General features: G+C 43.0%; 1 protein-coding gene across 2 annotated transcripts in view; it reads right to left on the bottom strand.

The window, feature by feature from the left end:
- Window positions 1-21,835, bottom strand: part of ELF1 (E74 like ETS transcription factor 1) — an 80,038-nt gene that overhangs the window by 51,741 nt on the left and 6,462 nt on the right. Inside the window, exon 1 of one of the 2 annotated variants that reach the window (XM_081917836.1) lies at window positions 9,502-9,658. The exons of the other annotated variant lie outside the window; for it this stretch is intronic. The gene's annotated coding sequence lies outside the window, so the exon portion shown is untranslated. Of the gene's footprint in view, window positions 1-9,501; window positions 9,659-21,835 lie in introns of those variants that run through there. 2 annotated transcript variants of the gene reach the window in all.

Here is a 21,835-nt window from a genome sequence, read left to right as displayed (position 1 = left end):
GCTAGCAATGCTTCTAGCAATTGTGACCTAAACATACAGTATTGTTGTGAGTTTGCAGGGGAGGAAGTTGGCTGTATGTGAGATCCTCTTCACCCCTGGATCCCTGAATCCAGCAAGTGTTAACATAGAAGCCAAGTTAGCTTCCTGTGTTAAGGTGATCACCTGGCCATTAAGAGAACAAAGGCGACAGGAATCTGTGGGAGACAGCAAATAGGCAGGCACCCTCCCTCAACTCAGAGAGTTAGAAGGACAAAGCATGGGTTTTGAGTTGCAGCGAGGTGAATTCAAAGCAAAGCAGCAAGCTGGAGAGAGGCAGAAAAACCTTTGAGAGCAATGTTAGATTTCTTCTTGAATCCAAGACCCTTTTTGGGTGTTGATGCTGTGATCCCCTCCCTCATAGGCAGAGGTTGTATATATGCATAAAGAGATCGGATATCATAAAGACACCACAATCTCCTCTGTCCCTCATTCCAAAAGGAAACATGAACCCTGGGTAAGGGCCTGGAACCACTGGAATTGGAGATTGGGGTGGCATGCAACAATATGATGTGCCACATGTCCATCATCACAAAAACTGTATGGAAGCAATTAATCCTGCATTTTTATGAAACACAGCATGATTAAAACTATTGAATGATGCAAGCATTTCAGAGTTTGACAAACATCTGTTGTCAACTGTAGTATACACCTTTCTGCTACAAAAGTCATACAAAAATTTTACTTTCTTCATCAAAGAACCATCACAAAACAGGAAGTACCAGAATGGGAAAATTATGGGAGTTAGCTGGGAGGGATTACAACCAAGCCTGACAATTTTAACTGGGCAATCTTAGATTTTGCTTGGAAAATACTTAATTAAGATACAATGGATATTGTAACTCCAGCTACTTTTTCCTAGGTAAAAATCAACCCTGTAATTGTTTAAAGCATTAAAATATTACATCATTTAAAAGAGGAATTTTCACAAACATTTGGAACTAAGAAGCCCAGATCTCTGTGTCAGATCTAACCAATCAGTGGCAACTGAAATAGAGGGGGGGGGGGGAAAGAAAGAAACCATATATACTTGTGCCCAAATACACACCAAATTCACAGCAAGCAGGCAGCCACAGAGCCTCCAACTTTTAAAAGCCACTTCTTTAAATTGTGGAGGAAGAAATGAGTGTCTGCTGATAACGGATCTGAAACTCTTGAGAAGCCGGATGGATCTTACTTCTCAACACAGCGTGCATCATTTGAACAATACACATCTCCATTTGTATTTAGAAATAAAATTCAAATTCCCACCATAAAGGGCTCCTCCTTATGCGCCAGTTTCTTGCTACATTTTGTAACTTCCATATACAACTAAAATTATAAAAACAAAAACAATTTACACGCATATACGCAACTTTCCTAAAATTATTCAGATTGCAGACTGTTTCAAATTCTGGAATATTACAAAAAGGACTTTGTAGGTGAGGAAGGGAGAAATGAAGTATAAGTGACACTTAAAGTAACAACTGAGTATACATTCCATAGTTGGAGGAAGGTTGCATCCAAACAGAATGCCAAACCATGGTTTAATGCTATGAAAACAAACACATGCAAGTTTTTCTGCCTCCCAACTCTCTCAAGGAGATCTGAAGCTTCTGCTTCCATTTAACAACTGTTAAGTGTGTTCTCCAAAACCTGAACTGTGGATAATATTAATTATGTCTGTTGAAACAAGCCAGTCAGCCAGACTCGCAAAATATGCTTTAAAATTGATTTATTTCAATAAACCATCATTAAGACAAACCCCTGTTGGTCAAACATCACAACAAGCTATGGCTAATCTAATATTGAAAACTCAAAACTTTCTTCCAACTGTGCCAGGGATGGAGCAGGAAGCACATGAGACCAAAGCTGACTGAAGCTTATTCTTGAACAGTTGAACAGGGCCAAAGTTTCTCAATCCTTTTTGGGAGTGGGGAATGTGTTTGAGACTTGAATCTGAAAAAATGTTACAATTTATGGAGACTAACAGAATTATCCAATATTAAATATTTACTGCCATATTCCTTTGTACATTACAGGGTCTCTTCCGATGTATCATCTAAGTCTGCCAGCTGTCCATGGGGAGGCAAGTCTATTTCCCCAGGGAGCCTCTTGACATCTGAAGGCAAGCCTGTTTAGTGAAGCTTTTAATATTTGATGTTTTATTCGGTTTTTAATCTGTTGGGAGTCACCCAGAGTGGCTGGGGGAACCCAGCCGGATTGAGGGGGTTTCATCATCATCATCATCTTCTTCAAGCGAGTCATTTTTATCATGATCAAAGTCTGCCAAGCACCTCAAGACCATTTTTTTGTTGCTCGTAAATTTGGTTTCTTCCAGTTGTTTGCCCACATCTTATGGATCTTGAGGAGAGTGGAAGCGATGCATTGCATCTACTGTAATACTTTGATCTTCCTACTATTTCTTTCAGCACAAAATGAACCCAATTAGCAAAGCCTTCTTTTTAACAGTGGTTACACTTTAAGGCTTAGATGCTTTCCCCCTTTACTAGGAATAATTTTACACAGCCTTAAATTGCATTGATTAGACCTCTGTGGGTCTAATCAGTGCTAACGCATCAGAAAGAAGCACTGCAAATAAACTTCTTTTCCCAAAGTCTTATTGAAGCAGAATTGCTTTAAGCCTCGTGTATAAAAATATCCTTGGCATATTATTAGCAGAACTATCCATAAAACAATTACCCACTAAAATATTGCCTAGGTCTGGGGCTGCCAACATAGTTCCTGTGGGCATAGATGCCCCCACATACACCCTCCCTGGTGCCCACTGGGTCTCCTCCCCACTTCTGAAATTAGGCTTGAAAGAAGCATCTGGCTGTAGCCGATAGTTGCCATGAGCGTTTAGTTGTAGCACGTGTGTGCAGTGTCCACAACAGTTTCTCCAAGTCTGTGTAAATATGCAAAGGCAACCATAAGGGTTGGTGACCCTTGGCCTAGGTTAACTATTTCATATGGTTCAGCAAGTAAGCAGTACACAAATGCAGAGTATTCACTTCTACAATAAGTGAATGCTATGCCCTACAATTCCTGACTTGGTTAGACATTCAGAAGTCATTCTGAGGGCAGACAAAAGGTTGGTTCTGATCTACAAATTATCAGATCTACAAATTATGCTCAACAGAGTGCAGAATGTGATGGGGGGGTGTGGGTTCACAAGTGCCCTATGAGGTCTTTGCATGTGCAATCAGAAAGACAGCACAGATCTCCTACAAGACTGCACTTTCAATGATCTTGCATTTATTAATGTTCTGTCACTCAAGTTATATTAGGTGGAACTATTTCAGAATAAAGTATTACTGATGCAAATCACATCTACTTCCTCTGGTCCTTCCTGGAGAAAGTGATGAAAGGAGAGCAGTTTCAGGGTGCTATACAGTATACCTTTAAGGTCTGTATATAAAATCACTGTGAGGGAAGTCACCTGGAGGTTTGGGTTGAAGTGCCAACAGTACTTCAACAACCCAATTCTACTTCTCTTTTCTATCTGCTAAGCCCAGGGTGGCCCTGAGGCAGTTTTTGGGAGGATGAGAGGAAACAAGGTGAAACTTAATCCAGGTAAGAAGGCTGTGCTGTGGGGTGGGAAAACCAACTCCAAATACTCTGAATGGAAGTTTGCAAATGCTCCCAGACTAGGTTGTCCTCCCCACGGAAAGGGGGGAGCCTTCTTTTTACTATCCTTTTACCGCTGGCTTCGGTGGTTGGTTTGTGGCTGCATTTTTAGTAAAGTCACATTAGCTCATTTTAGTACAGTGGTACCTCTGGATGCGAACGGGATCCGTTCTGGAGCCCCATTCGCACCATGAGCAGAACGCAACCCGCATCTGCGCAGGTCGCCACATCTGCGCATGATGTCATTCTGAGTGTCTGCGCATGCACGAGCGGCGTAACCTGTTCCGTTACTTCCGGGTTGCTGCGGAACGCAACCTGAAAATGCTCAACCTGAAGCATCTTTAACCCGAGATATGACTGTAATTCATTGCCCTGTTTTGAAATGTATGATTTAAAAACAGATTATGGTTTGAGCGTGTCAGTTTTTGTAAACCATTCGAAAGCAAGTCAAAGTGCAAGTAGATCAATAGGCCTACTTCTCTGGCGGGAAGGTAAATGGTGTTTCCATGCGCTGCTCTGATTCGCCAGAAGCTGCTTAGTCATGCTGGCCACATGACCCGGAAGCTGTACGCTGGTTCCCTCAGCCAATAAAGTGAGATGAGCGCCGCAACCCCAGAGTCGGTCACGACTGGACCTAATGGTCAGGGGTCCCTTTACCTTTTTTAAGGTAGAGTTATGTCATGGTGTCAGTTTCAGGACAAAGCAGGGTTCCTGCTTCACCTTAATTTCAGCTTTGAGAGCTGTATCTGAGGAAAGTTCTAATGCCTTCCCTCTGGGTATGCAGCACAATATTCTAAATTTAGCAAGTATCCTTTGTACTCTGACCCTTCCCCCTTTGCAAAATCAACAGTAACGGAGGTGTTGCTAATCCTCTCTCATGAGCATCCTTTGCTCTGGTTAAGAGGTTGCCAGAATTCTACTGTACCCTGCAATATGAATGAAATCCTGCATATGATGCCCAGGGAACAACTACATTAGTCATTTTTGTCATCAAGTAGCTTCCAGTTTTACCAGAGCCTACGACTTGCCGATCAGAAAGTCGGCGGTTCGAATCCCCGTGACAGGGTGAGCTCCCGTTGCTCGGTTCCTGCTCCTGCCAACCTAGCAGTTTGAAAGCACGTCAAAGTGCAAGTAGATAAATAGGTACCACTCTGGTGGGAAGGTCAACGGCATTTCCGTGCGCTGCTCTGGTTTGCCAGAACCATTTAGTCATGCTGGCCTCATGACCCGGAAGCTGTACGCTGGTTCCCTCGGCCAATAAAGTGAGATGAGTGCTGCAACCCCTGAGTTGGCCATGACTGGACCTAATGGTCAGGGTTCCCTTTATCTTTACCTTTACCTTCCAGTTTTAATGGAGGGGGGAGCATAAACTGAGGAGCAAGAACAGATTGGTCAGATAACCAAAAACATGTAAAGATTTTGATATAAAAATCAGGATACAACTATTGTGTAATCTGCAAAAATCAACAAGTGAGGTTTTCAAGACGCAGAGGCAAATATAAGCATCAGCTCATGTCTTTTGATCAAGTAGCTGTTAAAGTACAGCAGAAGAGGCCAGCAGAATACAAGAAATTGGCAACTCCGCAAACTTTGAAACCGCAGAGATAAGAACAGATATGGTAAACATCAACAAATATATTCCAACACGTTTTTAGCCTTCACTGCTTTTCATCAGGGGAACATTACTGAAAGGGTTACTTTTACTCCCAAGCAAGTTGGTGACAATCCCTTGAAAGAAACCTCCTAAAAAATAATTGCAGTAGTACCTTATTTTGCCTATACTCCAGAAATATACTAGGAGCTCTGAACAGTTTCCTGCTACTCTGCTGCTCCTGGATAATAATTCCGGTGTAACATATAATGTGGCCAAATTCTGCGGAGAAGCAATTAAAATGAAACACATAATGACTAGCACCCAGGAGTAGTATATTAACAAATGATCATGAAGGGTTCCCTCCGACGGATAAATGACCAGCTGGAACTGCTTTTTTATGTATATGTAATTTTCATTATTTTAGTTTGTTCTAAGATTTTAAATTTTTAAATTGGTGATTTCATCCTAATACTGGTCATTGGCCATAATAAAACAACTTGACTTGAACTGCCGTAGTTGCTATTTAACTTTGCTTGAGTCCCAGAAACTCCAAGTGAACACACAACATGAGTAGGTGCCAAACAACAATTTTGCTCTCTTAATGAAGAGATGCACTTCTCTCTTTCCCTATCCACCCATCCTCTTTCCCAGGTTTAATATTTTGATGTAAACCACTTTTTGTGAAATGCACACACACACACACACACCAGAACCAACAACACAAAACATCCCAAATGTTTCTATGTGGGTTCTGTTCTGTTCAGCTAGGTCAGCCATTCTATTCTGTTCTGTTCCTTTTCTTTCCAATAGGCTAGATATCACATTCACTGTTCACGCAAAGGACAAATTAATAGAGACTTCATATCCAACAGCAGCCGCCACCTGGGTTGCTGTGACTCATGGAACAAGCAACTTGGCACTGCAATTCACCACTTTTTCTTAAATACGTCCAACAATTTGGAAATGAAGGGTTGCTTTAAAAAACAACAACCCCAAAAACCCCAGTAATGAAGAAATGCTCCTACTGCAAGCAGAAAATATTTTATAATGGTCATTTCAATACCAATGTTTTAAAAAGAAGCTGGCAGACTTGGTTTTGACAGAATATGTCAGGAGACCACTAGGAACTATGAGAACATTAATAATCATTACAAAAAGTGAACATTCACCTTTAACTTTTTATGCTGTCCCTTAAGCGAGATACGATGTGATGAGAATCTCCTGTACTTTTTCTACACTACGTAACAGTCATGGAGGAGATCAAGCTGGGAAAACTATAGGGGAGGGGACTGATCTCACAACACCTTCCACTTAAAAATTGCCTCCTCTTTCAAGGTTGATCTTTCCCCTTGGAAAAATTGCAGGTACCCATATAATTCTGCCCCCAAAAGGGGCAGGTAGAATTTTTAACCAAGAAATGAAACAGAGGTGTGGGCTACCCAAAAACTAAACCACCACTCAAGCTGTGAGAACTTCTGTGTCCTACCTGGTGAGACGGATGAGGGGGAGGAAGTTGAACGTGAATCCTGACAAGGTAGAGGCACTGTGTGAGAGACTGGTTCCCTGCTCTGAATGGCATTGCGCTCCTCAAGAAGGAGCAAAGTTCACAGTCTGGGGTTGCCTCCAAATCCAGTTTTGTCACTGGAGGTCCAGGTAGGCTCAGTGGCTAGAAACACCTTTTAACAGATGCAAGTGGTGCAACACCTACGATGTTCCTGAATCAGGAGAGCTTGACCACAGCAGTTAATGCATTGGTTACTTCAAGGGTGGATTATTGGAATGCTTGTAGGGCTTCCCTTGCACTTGATCCAAAAGCTGCAGATGGTGCAGGATGCTGTGGGGTGATTGCTGACAGGAATGAGACCCTGTCAGCATAGAATGGCTTTGCTCAGACAACTGCAGCGCTTCCTGATTTGCTACTGGGCCAAGTTCAAGTTGTTCCTGTTGGTATAAAAAGCCTGTGACAACTTTACAACTGTGACAGTTTACCAGTGAGATTGCCTTATCCCATATAGGGCCACTCAAGCACTTTGATCTGCGGAACTAGCACTGTTAAAGATGCCATACAATCAGTGCTTCTTTTCTTAATTTTTTTTAGGGGTACTCTCATTTTGACTCAAGAAAATCACCATTTTATAGTTCAGATCAGGAAAAATATAATACAGTAAATGGACAAAAGTACAAAGATTCCCAAAATGTTTAGGAGTATTCATATCTCTGTGTCTCCCCAGAAAAAAGCACTGCACATAATACTTGGAACACATTTGAAAGAAATCCATATTTTAGTGTGACAGCACACATTTTGGAATCATTTTGGTCATTTTGAAATCAGGCCAGCACATCCACTGCACTTTTTCTAGTGCCTGCTAAAAACGTTTTGTTTAAGCGTGACTATCTAGATATGTAGAACGTTGGCCTGTGTTTTAATCTGTTTTTTTGCTTATCACTGATTTTATTTTTAAAAAATGTTTTAAATAGTTGTTTTTAACTGGTTTTATTGAGAATCTGATTGTTTTATTATTTTTGTAAACTGCTTTGAACGTGTGTGTTTTTTTAAAAAAAACCCCACACATACACAATCAAGCACTACATAAACTTTAATGAATAAATAAATAAATAAATATCTAGTTTGGCCTTCTGAGGCTAGCAACCCAAAGTTGTTATGTTCAAGGGCTTCTGCCCAACTCCTGAGAATGGTTTAAAGGCTGTTGTTGTTTGTTTTGAGCAGCATGCACCTCCTGCCCCTACCACCAACCTTTCACATCTCCTCAGATTCAAAAGAGGCTTGCTTTGTGGCACCGGTAAAGGTTGACTGCGGTTCACAAAAAGTTGTCCTAAAACATTAGTACAGACAGCAATCACCAAGTTCTTTCGATCACAGATATATATGTGGATTTCAAAGTTATTTTTAAATATCTGATAACATAGGCTCCTTATATGCTAGGAAATACCACTACTTTGAAAGCATTAAACACCAGGGATACTGCAGGAGAACTTAATAGAGAGGCTGAAACAAAGGAACAGTACCAGAAATTGAACAGCATCTGACCAAGCCCACCCCCTCCCGCCATCCGCCAACATGCAAGCTTTCTATCTTGGTAATGTTGGTAGCAGCAAAAAGCCCCATTGTATTCCATAGACACAGGGAGACATTACAGGCAGCTTTTCCTCTGGCATTGCATCTTCTGTTTTAAGGAATCGGACCTGGTTTTAAAAGTTGATCAAGTTTTGTTTTCAGTTGAAAAGGGGAAATACAACACAGCTTACTCAGATAAGCCTTCAGCTAAAACTGACAACTAACGCCTAAACAAGACAGGTAGAATCCCCCATCTAAAATCATGTTGTGGAAAACAGTAACTTTGCATGCTGAAGTCAATAGACAAATAATTTACAACTTAAGCTTATTCCCCTCTCCTCATAGAAACAGCCTTTCCACTCCTTGGTCCTAACCTGAGACCTTTATGCTACAACACAAACTCCCTTCTGCTATAAAATGTAATATATACGTTTTGCAGTATAGAACGGCACAAATTCCCAGCAACATCAGTCTTTAGGATTATAACAACTACAAACTCTTATTTTTCATTTTTTTGGGTAGCATAACAGAAAGCTGAGTGCTAAAATCACAGACAACAGAAGACTGGCTCAGTCTTCCTCAGTTCAGTCTCTTGGATGTGAACAATCAGAATTCAACTCTTTAACCCAGCTCAGTTTACTAATGTGTCGTCTGGAGGATTGCCACAGCCTTGCCTATACCATGCTTAGACACACGTAACTATTTCACAAATAAGAATCCACCTTAAAGGTAAAGGCTACACCTGAAATGTATTTTTTCTGCGGCACACAGTGCTGGATTTCAACAGTTTATATTATATTAGTTTCCTTTTTCAAAAGCATTAAATCCATTAACACTTTTATATATAGGTAAACCAGTAAAGCTGACAGGCCCCCTTAAAGTGATTTTCATTTTTTCCTGCAATCAAACTTATTGTGCTACAAACAGATCATTTTCCCAGCCTTAATCTTGCAAACCCATTTTTTAATATTGTGGCAAACAAAACATTTAAATACAAAACAGTCAGTATTACACTATCTGTTCCCTATTTTTAATTAAATTAAGCGTGTGACTTTCAATTATTAACATAGCCAAAAGCACACAGCCATGTTTGTTTTTAAAAACTCAGCAGGTACACCTAATCCTCTACCAGAAATATTCAATTTAAATTACAGACACTTCAGCAAGTTAAGTCAGTCAAAATTACCTTGATCTAAGATGTTTGCAGAGTCCCAAAAGCTAGACAGTAAAAAGTAATCCAGCAGTTTTGTGCAGTTAAAATGGCTTCTGTAGATTGGGGAAGTGGTGTGTGTGCTTCAGCTTATGAGTCATACATGAAACTAAATGTTTCTCAGAGAGGCACGCCCAGGTTGCTGTGGGCCCAATTACTCCACCAGGTCAAACATGCAAATCTTCAGGTAAGAGGGGAAAGAGAGAACAACCTGAATCAGCCAGCCACACCTTAACTAGTTGGAGAGCAAAGGCCGAACAATTGCAGAAGCAAAGTGGAGCATACAGACGGCAGGCTCAACAAGAGGACAAGGAAAGGCCACAGCAATTCATGCAGCCCTATCAGATATTCCTCCCTGTGCTCTGTTTGCTAAGAACCGAAGAATTTCACTGTTCAGAGCAGTTAATGATCAATCACCAAACCCTTTACACTGTAAATCAGCTAAACACAACTTTGCAGTATTGTTAAAACCACTTAATTTGAATATAAATTTGAATATTAATTCGAATAAATATAAATATCAATTAAATTGCAACAGAAGCCATTGTTTTTGTCAGAATAGTAATTATTCTGAACACTCCATAACCTTGCACTGGGGGAACAGGGGCATCAGGGTTGTTTGCAATACTTCTGCCATGTAAGATAACTCTTCAGCATAGCTTTTTTAGTTTGAGTCAAAAAATAAGAACATAAAAAGGGAACTTGGAAAAACAATTACATACAGCAAGACCAATCTTACGAGGTGTAGCCATTCAGTAAAGGCAGGGCAAAATGAAACTGGAATCAGGAAGGACAGTCCTAGCACTGGCCAAGAAGTTGCAAAGGAAGAAGACACTAACAAGGAACAGCTGAGTTCAGAACATGCGCCATGGATGCTGGTATTGTTATTAAATTTGTATAACCCCTTCATTCAAAGATCTCTGGGCAGTTCACAGCATAAAAATCCAAAATAAAAACACAAAATACATAACACAAACAAGAACAAGAACAATCCCATAACCCTCACCCCACCCAAAGACATGTAAAAGGTCACAAGATGTTAATTAGCCAAAGGCCTGGTTAAAGTGGAAAGCTTTTGCCTGGCACCTTAAGATGTATAATGAAGGCGCCAGGCAAACTGCCCTGGAGAGAGCATTCCACTGATTGGGAGCCACTGCAGAGAAGGCCCGTTTTCGTGTTGCCACTCTCCAGACCTCTCATGGAGGAGGCACCCAAAGAAGGGCTTCCGAAGATGATCTCAGGGTCTGGGTTGGTTCACATGGAGAGAGGCAGTCCTTGAGGTATTGCGTTCCTGAGCAATTAAAGGCTTGGTAGGTCAAAACCAGCACTTTGAATTGGGCCCAGAAACTTATTGGTAGCCAGTGCAGTTGGGCCAGGATTTGTTCAAACCGTCTTGCCCTGGTGAGCAACTTAGCTGCCAAATTTTGCACCTGCTAAAGTTTCTGAACCGTCTTTAGAGGCAGCCCCACATATAACATGCTATAGCAATCCAACTGGTACCACATATCAGGGAGCCCACCGCAGATTGCAGACAGCAACGCAGCACCTCCCCACAGTCAGAGGGGCTGCATTTTTTTCTTCCTTGCCCCCCCCCCCGTGCTTCTTCACTTTACAGACTGCGGACAGAAGGAGAGCAGAAGCAGAAACAACTGCCAGTATTAATAACCTGTGTTCAACAAAAGTGAATTATTCTCTAACAAAAAATAAGTATGTGGTAAATACAGCAGCAAGTCTTGTGGCATCTTAAAGGTGAATACATTTATAATGGCATAAGCTTTCAGATATATAAAATGTAATCCTGAGTTTCAGGTACATATTGGTGAGAGCTAATTAATGCATATAGCGTGATAAAAATCCAGTACCAGTTTTAATTGTTAAAAAAATAAAATAATAGAAAAATGTTGGGGATGTTACCTTTTCCATACTTTTTAAGTAAGAAAGGGGCAGATGATTCCTGCATTGCATGGGGTTGGGTCTCTTCCAACTCTACAATGCTGTGATTCTAAGAGTTGAGGTGTCTCAGAGAAAGAGCTATGCAATGTTGCGAACTCCCCCACTTCTGCCTGTGGGCCCTAACTGACCTTTCCTATCAGATAACGTCATTACATGGGGAAAGCTTTCCTTATTGTAAAGATTACCAAGTGTAGATTTGGAAGGGACCCCAAGGTAGGGTTGACATATGTCCGGATTTTCCCATACACAGTCAGAATACACTGGTACCTTGGTTCTCAAACTTAATCCGTTCGTGAAGTCCATTCCAAAACCAAGGTGTGCTTTCCCATAGAAAATAATGCAAGACAGATTAATCCATTCCAGTCTTTTAAAAACAACCCCTAAAACAGCAATTTAACAGGAATTTTACTATCTAACGAGACCATTGATCCATAACATGAAAGCCATATCAATGTACTGTACTATAAAATAAATAAAACAGTACAGTGGTACCTCAGGTTAATTACTTAATTCGTTCCGGAGGTCCGTTCTTAACCTGAAGCACCACTTTAGCAAATGGAGCCTCCTGCTGCTGCCGTGCCGCCGGAGCACAATTTCTGTTCTCATCCTGAAGCAAAGTTCTTAACCCAAGGTGCTCTTACTGGGTTAGACGAGTCTGTAACCTGAAGCTTATGTAACCTGAAGCGTATGCAATCCGAGGAACCACTGTATTGTAGATAATAAAAATAAAAACAAATTATTACCTGCACGGATGATAGTAAGTTTGGATGGGAGCTTTTATCCATTTCCGCAGTCACATAATCCATCAATCAGTAGCTGAACTGGGTTCCACACAGTCACAAAAACAAATTAACCGAAAAAGCCACAAAAACGCAAAATAAATAGCAAAAACAAAAGCACCAATCTTAATCCATTCCAGATGTCTGTTTGACTTTCAAAATATCAGAAAACCAAAGTGCAGCTTCTGATTGGTGCAGGCGCCCCGGAATCAATAGCCAACAACTGCATTGGACGTTTGGCTGACCAAAAAATGTTTGAAAACCGGAACACTTCTGGGTTTTCGGCGTTTGAGAACCAAGGTACTGCAGTCGGCAGCAGTATCCAGGCAGAAATCGGGAAACTGTCCAGGAAAATGCAGACGTATGGCAGCCCATGGCAGCAGTGCCCTTTTTGCCAGTTTTCCATACAAATAGCTCAAAAACAGCAATCTACCCCAAGGGTCATCTAGTCCAACCCCCTGAAATGCAGGAATGATTTTATTGAAAGCCACCCTGACAATTTTAATCACGATTCTAATAATATATTTAAAAAACCATGTGCCAGAATTGTTTATTGTTGGTATTCCGTCAACAAAGATAATTATGCAGTGATTAATGACAGCCAAGACATAAATCTTGGTTGTCACATCCTCTCTTTTGTCATGCTGGCCACGTGACCCAGAAGTGACTCCGGACAGCGCTGGCCCCTGGCCTCTTAAGTGAGATGGGCGCACAACCCTAGAGTCGGACACGACTGGCCCGTACGGGCAGGGGTACCTTTACCTTAAGGGACCAACCTCTAATGCTCAGAAGAAAGCTACTCTTCACACTGAAGACGGGGGCGTTTCTGATACAGTGAGTGACTGGGAGAGAGAAACCAACCACTACTGTGCCCAGACACCAGAGAATAGCCCTGAAGGTTAGCCCTTGAAGCATTAGGTCAGCTAGATCTCCCTTCTTTAATTATCTTTGAGACTGTGATCAATTACAACTGAGGTGATCTGTCTACCAGTTAAACTATCACCTGGAATGTAAACTGACTGCTGGCATAAGAGGCATTAACAGACTGGGGGGGGGAAAACAAATTTTAATTGTTTGTGACTAGGAAAGATTATTAACAAATAAGGAAGCTGTGATTGTTAAGAACTTTCATTTTATATTGCTTTTAATTCTTCGTCCCTTATGTGGAGTGCTGGCTGCAAAAGTGAAACTAATTTTTTCAACCATCGGACAGGAATGCACTTCTTTGTTAAAGAGACAGATGCAAGTTTTCAGATGCAAGGCAGAAACAGTTAGGTAGAGACTAACAGAAACCAGTATGGTAAAAATACTGTTGAACACCACTGGCTGTTGGTACCATGTGGCAATTATTGGATGACCAACTGAAAGAGCTCCATAAAATGGTGAATGAAAGATCAAACTAAATTCTAACTGGTCATCCTTCCATTACCATCCCATAGGAAAAATGAGCAAAAGCAATATGTTCCTTCAGCAAAAAAAAAAAAATAATAATTAAGAAGGAAAAAGCTTTCTCCTAAAGGCCTCCTTCTTGGCTGGGACATATGACTAAGGGTGAATGTACAGTGCTTTACAAAGAAAGAGAAGTAGGCTTGCAGAGCAGCTACTGCCCATGGATGCATAAGACTCTTCCACTCACCCCTCTCCCTCCATCTCCATGGAACCAGTTTTTCAGGTTTTCTAAGTTATACTCTGGAAAACCCAAAACAGGCCCTGAAGAGTGTGTCAACTCTGCTGAAATAGTGGCATTTATGTTCCGGTGGTACAACTGTTACAGATGTATTGATTTCCAGCCTTCAAGGTCTGTACATAGTCAGACGTGTAAACGGCCTCTTGCCTAGCCATCTGTAGTAAGAACTGCATCCAGGGAATGAGAAGCTCAAGAGGAGTCTGAATGAGGCATAATTAGCCCCTATCCACCCCCCAGTGGAGCGGGGGAGACGCACCACACAGACAGAAATACAGACACCCATGCATACAGAACCTGGCAGGACCTCCAGAACGAATTAAGTACTTAACCCGAGGTACCACTGTACCATCTAGTGCAATCTGGCAGAAACATAGAGGATACAGAAACTGAATTTTCCAGGCTCCCCAACCTTTCCCAGGCCCGTAGTGACATGGGAATGCTCAGGATGTGGAACATCTCAACAGTCAACTGCCTCACAGTATCAGCAGAATATATAACCTACATGTTATCAAGCTCAACTCAGATGACAATTCACGTGCCACAGGGCTATGCCTCACATGCCCTGCCTACATGGACTCTGATGTCACAAGGGATGGCTCAGGTGAAGGGCCACCATAGTAAAGGGGCATTCTGCCCTCACAGCTGGTGGGGAAAGCAGAACTTTGCTAACATTTTGGGAAGCAAGTCTGAGAACAGAGATGCTTTTGAGACAACAAGACCTGGCAGGTCAATTGGGGAAAAGGGAGACATGTGTAGGTAACTGCTGAACAACCCAAGTGCCCCACCTCGTATAGATAATCAAAGGCAGTGGAAACGCCCCTGAGCAAATAGCTGCCCTTCCAGTCTTTCCAACACACGTGGACTACCAGGCCCCATCTCAGGTTGCAGATGTCAAGGTTCAGCAGCTCACCCCACACATATGCAATTATTTCCAGAAGCCTCAACACAGAGACCTGTGCAGCAGGTCCCAATCACCATTCTCACTGTATCTCATTTATCCGTTCGCCAGGTCAGATACACAATATGCATTTGTACCACCAGGGGCCAGCTGTACAAAGACAGTGGGGATGCAACCCCTTCCTGGTACCACTGATGGCCTGCACAAATAGAACCTGAGTACAGTGGGCATGGCTTGCAGCAGCTCATACAGAGTCAGGCTATTGGTCCCATTTCAGGCAGGAATATCTCCTACGTACCTCCACCAGGAGATGCCAGGGGTTGAACCTGACACCTTCTGCATGCAAAGCAGATGCTCTGCCACTGAGCTACGACTCATAGTCTTCCAGAATGCTTGTTTTCCTTTTCCCAAGCGAGTCTCTCCCAGCCATCAAAGAATAGGAATGCAGTGGAATTTGCACAGGGAAATCACCAGCATATCCACTCCCTGGGAAATATTCTCACTTTGGCTTCCACAGCAAGTCCTCTTGGCATGTGATACATATGCACAGGCAGGTGACTAAGAGTGTGCATATTTATATAAATGGATGCAAATTCTGGATTCTGGATTAGTTGTACTTATGGGTTACCTTCAAAGGTAGCCCCACATAGAGCACATTGCAGTAGTCCAAGCGGGAGATAACTAGAACATGCACCACTCTGGTGAGTCTGCGGGCAGATAGGGTCTCAGCCTGCATACCAGATGGAGGTGGAAGACAACTGCTCTGGACACAGAATTGCCTTGAGCCTCCATGGACAGCTGTGAGTCCAAAATGACTCCCAGGCTGTGCACCTGGTCCTTCAGGGGTACAGTTACCCCATACAGGACCAGGGAGTCCTCCACATCTGCCCACCCCGCCCCCCAAAAACAGTACTTCTGTCTTGTCAGGATTCAGCCTGAATCTGTTAGCCACCATCCATCCTCCAACTGCCTCCAGACACTCACACAGGACCTTCACCGCCTTCACTGGTTCTGATTTAAAAGAGAGGTAGAGCTGGGTGTCATCTGCATATTGATGAACACCCAGCCCAAACCCTCTGATTATCTCTCCTAGTGGTTTCATATAGATGTTAAAAAGCATGGGGGAGGATGTAACCCTGAGGCACCTCACAAGTGAGAAGCTAGGGGTCTGAACACTCATCCCCCAACACAACTTTCTGGACAAAGCCTAGGAAGAAGGAGAGGAACCACTGTATAACACTGCCTCCAGCTCCCAGCCCCTCTAGACAGTCCAGAAGGATGTCATGGTCGATAGTATCAAAGGTCGCAGAGAGATCCAGCAGAACTAGGAAACAACTTTCACCTTTGTCCCTAGGCCACCAGAGATCATCCACCAGTGTGACCAAGGCTACCATATTTTTCGCTCTATAAGACACACTTTTTCCCTCCTAAAAAGTAAGGGGAAATGTGTGTGCATCTTATGGAGCGAATGCAGGCTGCACAGCTATCCCAGAAGCCAGAACAGCAAGAGGGATCGCTGCACAGTGAAAGCAGCGATCCCTCTTGCTGTTCTGACTTCTGGGATAGCCGCGTGACATTTCTTGAGGGCAACGGGAGGAACAGTCCCCCTGCCCTGAAGAGGCTTTGCGTTGCTTTCGCTGAAGCCAGAACAGCAAGACGGATCGCTGCTTTTGCTGCGCAGCAATCACTCTTGCTGTTCTGAGTTCACTTCACTGGAGAGGCACTGCACAGCACCTCTCCAGGAAAGCAGGAGGAGAAATAGAAGGGGCTCCATTCCTCCTCCAACTTCACTGGAGAGGTGCTGCGCAGAGATGGAGAGCTGTGCAGTGCCCCTTCTGCAAAGTGGGAGTGGCAATAGCAATGGCGAAGAGGACCTTCTTCACCGCCTCTATTGCATCTGCATCGACATTGAGCTCTAACCCGTGTCCGGTCTGATTCGGTGAGTTTTCCATCACTGGCGCTCTAGCCATCTCAATGATTGTTTCATCGCCCTCAGCTCCGGGGAAAACCACGGGGCTGTCCGGGCTCCATGCAACTGGAGAGGGCGCTTCAGAGCCAAACACTCGATAGCCCTTGTTAACTCTGAATAGCGGCTTGAAAAGTCCTCAGAACACAGTAAATCTGACAGCTTTTGATCAGTTCAAAATCAACCATTAAATACAAGGAATGCTATTTTTCATAGCTGAAGTATTTAGCATGAGCTAAAACATGCAAGCAGATGTACACATCAACTGAGTTGGTTTCACTTTTTTTCTTCTTTCAAAATTAAAATGTGCTTCTCTATCCCCCCCCCCCCCCAACCAAATAGTGGAACAGGAACAATACTTCAGTCAAAGGGTTCTGGCTAAAGGTTGGCAGGTTTGGGGGGAGTTGCATTATTTTTCCTGTAAATTATGGCGTTAAAATAGAAACATTGTAACACCAGCAGATGCTGAGTTACTTATAGGCTGGGTCTAGACACATCAAAGTGTTTCAGTTTAAAGCATTATGTACAGAGGCCATATGTTCCCAAATGTCAGGAGCTGTTCCTCTGTTTCCAAAGGTCTCACTGCCCACTGTTCAAAACAAAATGCTAAGACTAGATTTATTCTGTAAGGCCAAGCTTAATAAGATGGGGGGGGGGGGCAGGACAGACACTCTGCATAGCCTAAGAAATTATTCTGATCCAGAAACAGTAATGCTGTTTGCACATGCAGTTCTCCTACAGCAAGAGTCCAAAAGCTGGTTTGGAGGATGTCTACAGCTAGCAACTGGATTCTGCCCAGATTTCCCCATCACATGCATTCTTCATACTCGAGCATGCTGCTGTCCATTTATCTACTCAGAGCACAAGCACAAATCTTACAACTATTTATATTTGACTAAAAGAAATCTATCATACAGTGAAGGGTTTAGGAATAAAGTAATCAAATACTTCTACTGCTCAGTTAATAAGTAGTAAATGTTAGATGATAATGCACGTTAAGTGATGGTTTTGCCAAGCAGTAGATAAAAAGGAACTCAATGGACCATACTATCAGGGGAAGGGGAGCACTTCTATTCAAATTATTTGAAGCAAAGAGGAGAAAGAGGGAATATAAATTTTAAAAGGAATCATTAGATATTATGATTGTCACAGAGCCACAAACAGGCTGCCACTAGTGATCATCTGGAATCCACACAATGGCAGAGCCACTTACTCTACCCTGCCCAGCAAACGGAGATAAAAATAAATAATAATAATAATAATAATAATAATAATAATAATAATAATTTATTATTTATACCCCGCCCATCTGACTGGGTTTCCCCAGCCACTCTGGGCAGCTTCCAACAAAATATTAAAAATACAACAAAACATCAAACAAGAGGGATGTGCTGCAACAACAGTCCTGGGTATCCTTCCAGAGAGGGACATCATTGGGCACAAGGCACATGAAGAGTTTATATTTGACCGTCTTCCCACACAGCTGCTGTAACAGGACGGAAATCTGAGCAGGAGGTCCAAGGTTACTAGCTTCTAGTGCACCAATACTGCTTCTGATGGCGACAATTACTGTCTACTGAGGGCAGAAGCATGGGCCATGAGCAATATGGCAATAAGAAAGCAGAACATGTGCATATAGCTTGTCAAAAAGCAAGCATTAAGAGCTTCCCAAACGAGGCTGCCTTCAGGTGTCTACAAAAAATTATCTCTAGCACAGAAGTTATTTTCTGTGTGTTGTCTGTAGGGATTTTGGAGCAAAGTAAACAAAAGCCCCAGATATGAAGTTGTAATGAATGGCTGGAAAGATCTGTTGTACATAAGCAGACTCAGGGAGGAGCTATGGCACAACAGAAACAAAAATCTACATACAGTGGTACCTCCGGTTACAAACTTTATCTGTTCTAGAGGTCCGTTTGTAACCCGAAACCGCTCATAAAATGAGGCGCACTTTCACTAATGGCACCTCCCACTGCTGCCGTGCTTCTGGCACATGACTTCCGCTCGCATCCTGGGGCAAAGTTTGCAACAAGGGGACCTACTTCCAGGTTAGCGGAGCTTGTAACCCGCAGCGTTTGCAAGGGGGATGGTACGTAACACGAGGTTCCACTGTACAGCAAACAGAACTGGGGGGCCTGAATGACCCCAGCCCATCCAGATATATGGCTGGGCAGCCCTATGAAATGAACAGCAGATGAAAACAAACCCTTTGCCCTGTCAAATGCAATCAGAGTTAGTCTACTGTAGAGCAGAAAATAAACTTAAGAGAGTGATACCGTTGAACAGTCTTGCTTTACGGATCAGTGTTGAATATTTCTGTAGAACTGGGAAAGGATCAGGGGTGCTGCTTTTGCCATCTTTACTGTCCCACATGCATTTTTAAAGGGTTTTATCTTAAAGCTCAGATAGTGTCTCCAGTACATTGTTTATACAAAGTCTGTCCTATAGCACAGACAAAACCAGGTTTAAAAGAATATTTCCCTAGTCTTACGTAAGAGAAAGAAGTTGGGGCAGATGAATCTACAAACAAAAGTTGAATATTGACTCAGGCTCAACTTTGGTCACAGTGGCAGACCACACCTGAAGATGTGCTTAGACATGTTTACACTACCTTATCATTTACATGCTCATAATACTGTATTCAGAGATGAGACAGGATGAAGTTCAGAGCTCAAGTTGTCTGAAGCAGCTTTCAGACGTAGGGACAATTAATGTAACCGAAGCCTTGACAGATTTTTTTTGAAATGAAAAGCAGAGAATTGACAAGGTTGTGTAGGAACACAAGTGCCCCATGCCTCAACATATTATACCCAACTCCATGTGTTAACTGGTCTTAAACCTTGAGAGTGCAAACCAGCATATGTTGATTGACAGTATTTTCATAATCTAAGGATTTTTTTTTGAGGGCACTACTAATGTAGTTGTCTATCAAAGCTCATGCCACAGTAACTTACTGATCCTTCAAGGGGATACAACAATTTCTTTTTTAAAAAATTTAATATATATTCATGTAACATTCTCCATATACAGTTTTGGACCGTCTAGAGGGGCTGGGAGCTGGGGGCACTGCTATACAGTGGTTTCGCTCCTTCCTCCTGGGCCGTGTTCAGAAAGTGGTGGTGGGGGATGAGTGTTCAGACCCTTGGGCCCTCACTTGTGGGGTGCCTCAGGGTTCCGTCCTCTCCCACATGCTTTTTAACATCTATATGAAGCCGCTGGGAGAGCTCATCAGGGGGTTTGGACTGGGTGTCCATCAATATGCAGATGATACCCAGCTCTACCTCTCTTTCAAATCAGAACCAGTGAAGGCGGTGAAGGTCCTGTGTGAGTGCCTGGAGGCGGTTGGAGGATGGATGGCGGCTAATGGATTGAAGCTGAATCCTGACAAGACAGAAGCACTGTTTTGGGGGGACAGGGGGCGGGCTGGTGTGGAGGACTCCCTGGTCCTGAATAGGGTAACTGTGCCCCTGAAGGACCAGGTGCGTAGCCTGGGAGTCATTTTGGACTCACAGCTGTCCATGGAGGTGCAGGTCAATTCTGTATCCAGGGCAGCTGTCTACCAACTCCACCTGGTACGCAGGCTGATACCCTACCTGCCCGTGGACTGTCTCGCCAGAGTGGTGCAGGCTCTAGTTATCTCCCGCTTGGACTACTGCAATGCGCTCTACGTGGGGCTACCTTTGAAGGTGACTCGGAAACTACAGCTAATCCAGAATGCGGCAGCTAGACTGGTGACTGGGGGCGGCCGCCGAGACCACATAACACCGGTCTTGAAAGACCTACATTGGCTCCCAGTACGTTTCCGAGCACAATTCAAAGTGTTGGTGTTGACCTTTAAAGCCCTAAACGGCCTCGGCCCAGTATACCTGAAGTAGCGTCTCCACCCCCATCGTTCTGCCCGGACGCTGAGGTCCAGTGCCGAGGGCCTTCTGGCGGTTCCCTCATTGAGAGAAGCAAAGCTACAGGGAACCAGGCAGAGGGCCTTTTCGGTAGTGGCGCCCGCCCTGTGGAACGCCCTCCCATCAGATGTCAAAACGATAAACAACTACTTGACATTCAGAAGACATCTTAAGGCAGCCCTGTTCAGGGAAGTTTTTAATGTATGATATTTTAGTGTTTTCTGGTTTCTATGGAAGCCGCCCAGAGTGGCTGGGGAAACCCAGCCAGATGGGCGGGGTACAAATAATAAATTATTATTATTATTATTTTGATTACAGGTCAAAATTTTATCTGCTAATATTGTTTTTAAAAATTCAAAATTCCAAGTTTTGAATAGTTTACCTCTCTATCTCCAGCAAAGCAAAATCTTTCTCTCTCAACTTAACTATTAAAAAAATGTAAAAAGAACATCCAAACTAACTTTTTATTGAATTTGATCCTCACAACAGAAGCATGTGTTGCATTCAGGTGCTGTCAAAGACTTATAACAGACATAAACCTCAAGTACGTTAATTTCAAAAATCTTCAACTTGGGGCCCATTTCCAAATGCAAAATAAGGGATCTATTGTTCTTTAAATTGAATTAAGCAATTTTATAAGCATCTATGCTTCTACTGCATGTTCACTGCCAGCAGCAATGTACTCTGCTACAAGAAAATTTTCACTTCCTGCAGATGGTCTCAGCGTCTGGTAGCCTTATTTATTTGATATACCAACTGCACATTAGATGCAACCTAAGTGCATAACTTTTTCATCCTTACTGCCCCTTCAATTGGCTGTTTCTATTGGAAAGAAACATCAACAAAGATCAACATCAAAGTTATACCAGATCCTAACTCTGTTCAGCCTAAGACTGGCAGAGGGGAAACAAGCCTTTCAAATAGTATTTTGCACCATGTTGCCGACATGACTGTGCCTAAGTCGCCCCTCCCCCAGTCCCATCCCTGGAAACACACCCCTTTTTGGGACTACATCAGGCTCATCTCAGCCAGCTGGGCAAGGATGAGCAAGTTAAGCCCATCTGAGCCAGCGCCGAGGACTTTAATCCAGCTGAGCGGAAGATCTGCTGCATCCTAGGCTGCCTGCCCCAG

Source organism: Podarcis melisellensis (assembly GCF_964234715.1).
Source record: "Podarcis melisellensis genome assembly, chromosome: 7".
Taxonomy (NCBI): domain Eukaryota; kingdom Metazoa; phylum Chordata; class Lepidosauria; order Squamata; family Lacertidae; genus Podarcis; species Podarcis melisellensis.
Note: the sequence above shows the minus strand (reverse complement) of the source record. Positions and strands in the feature narration are given on the sequence as shown.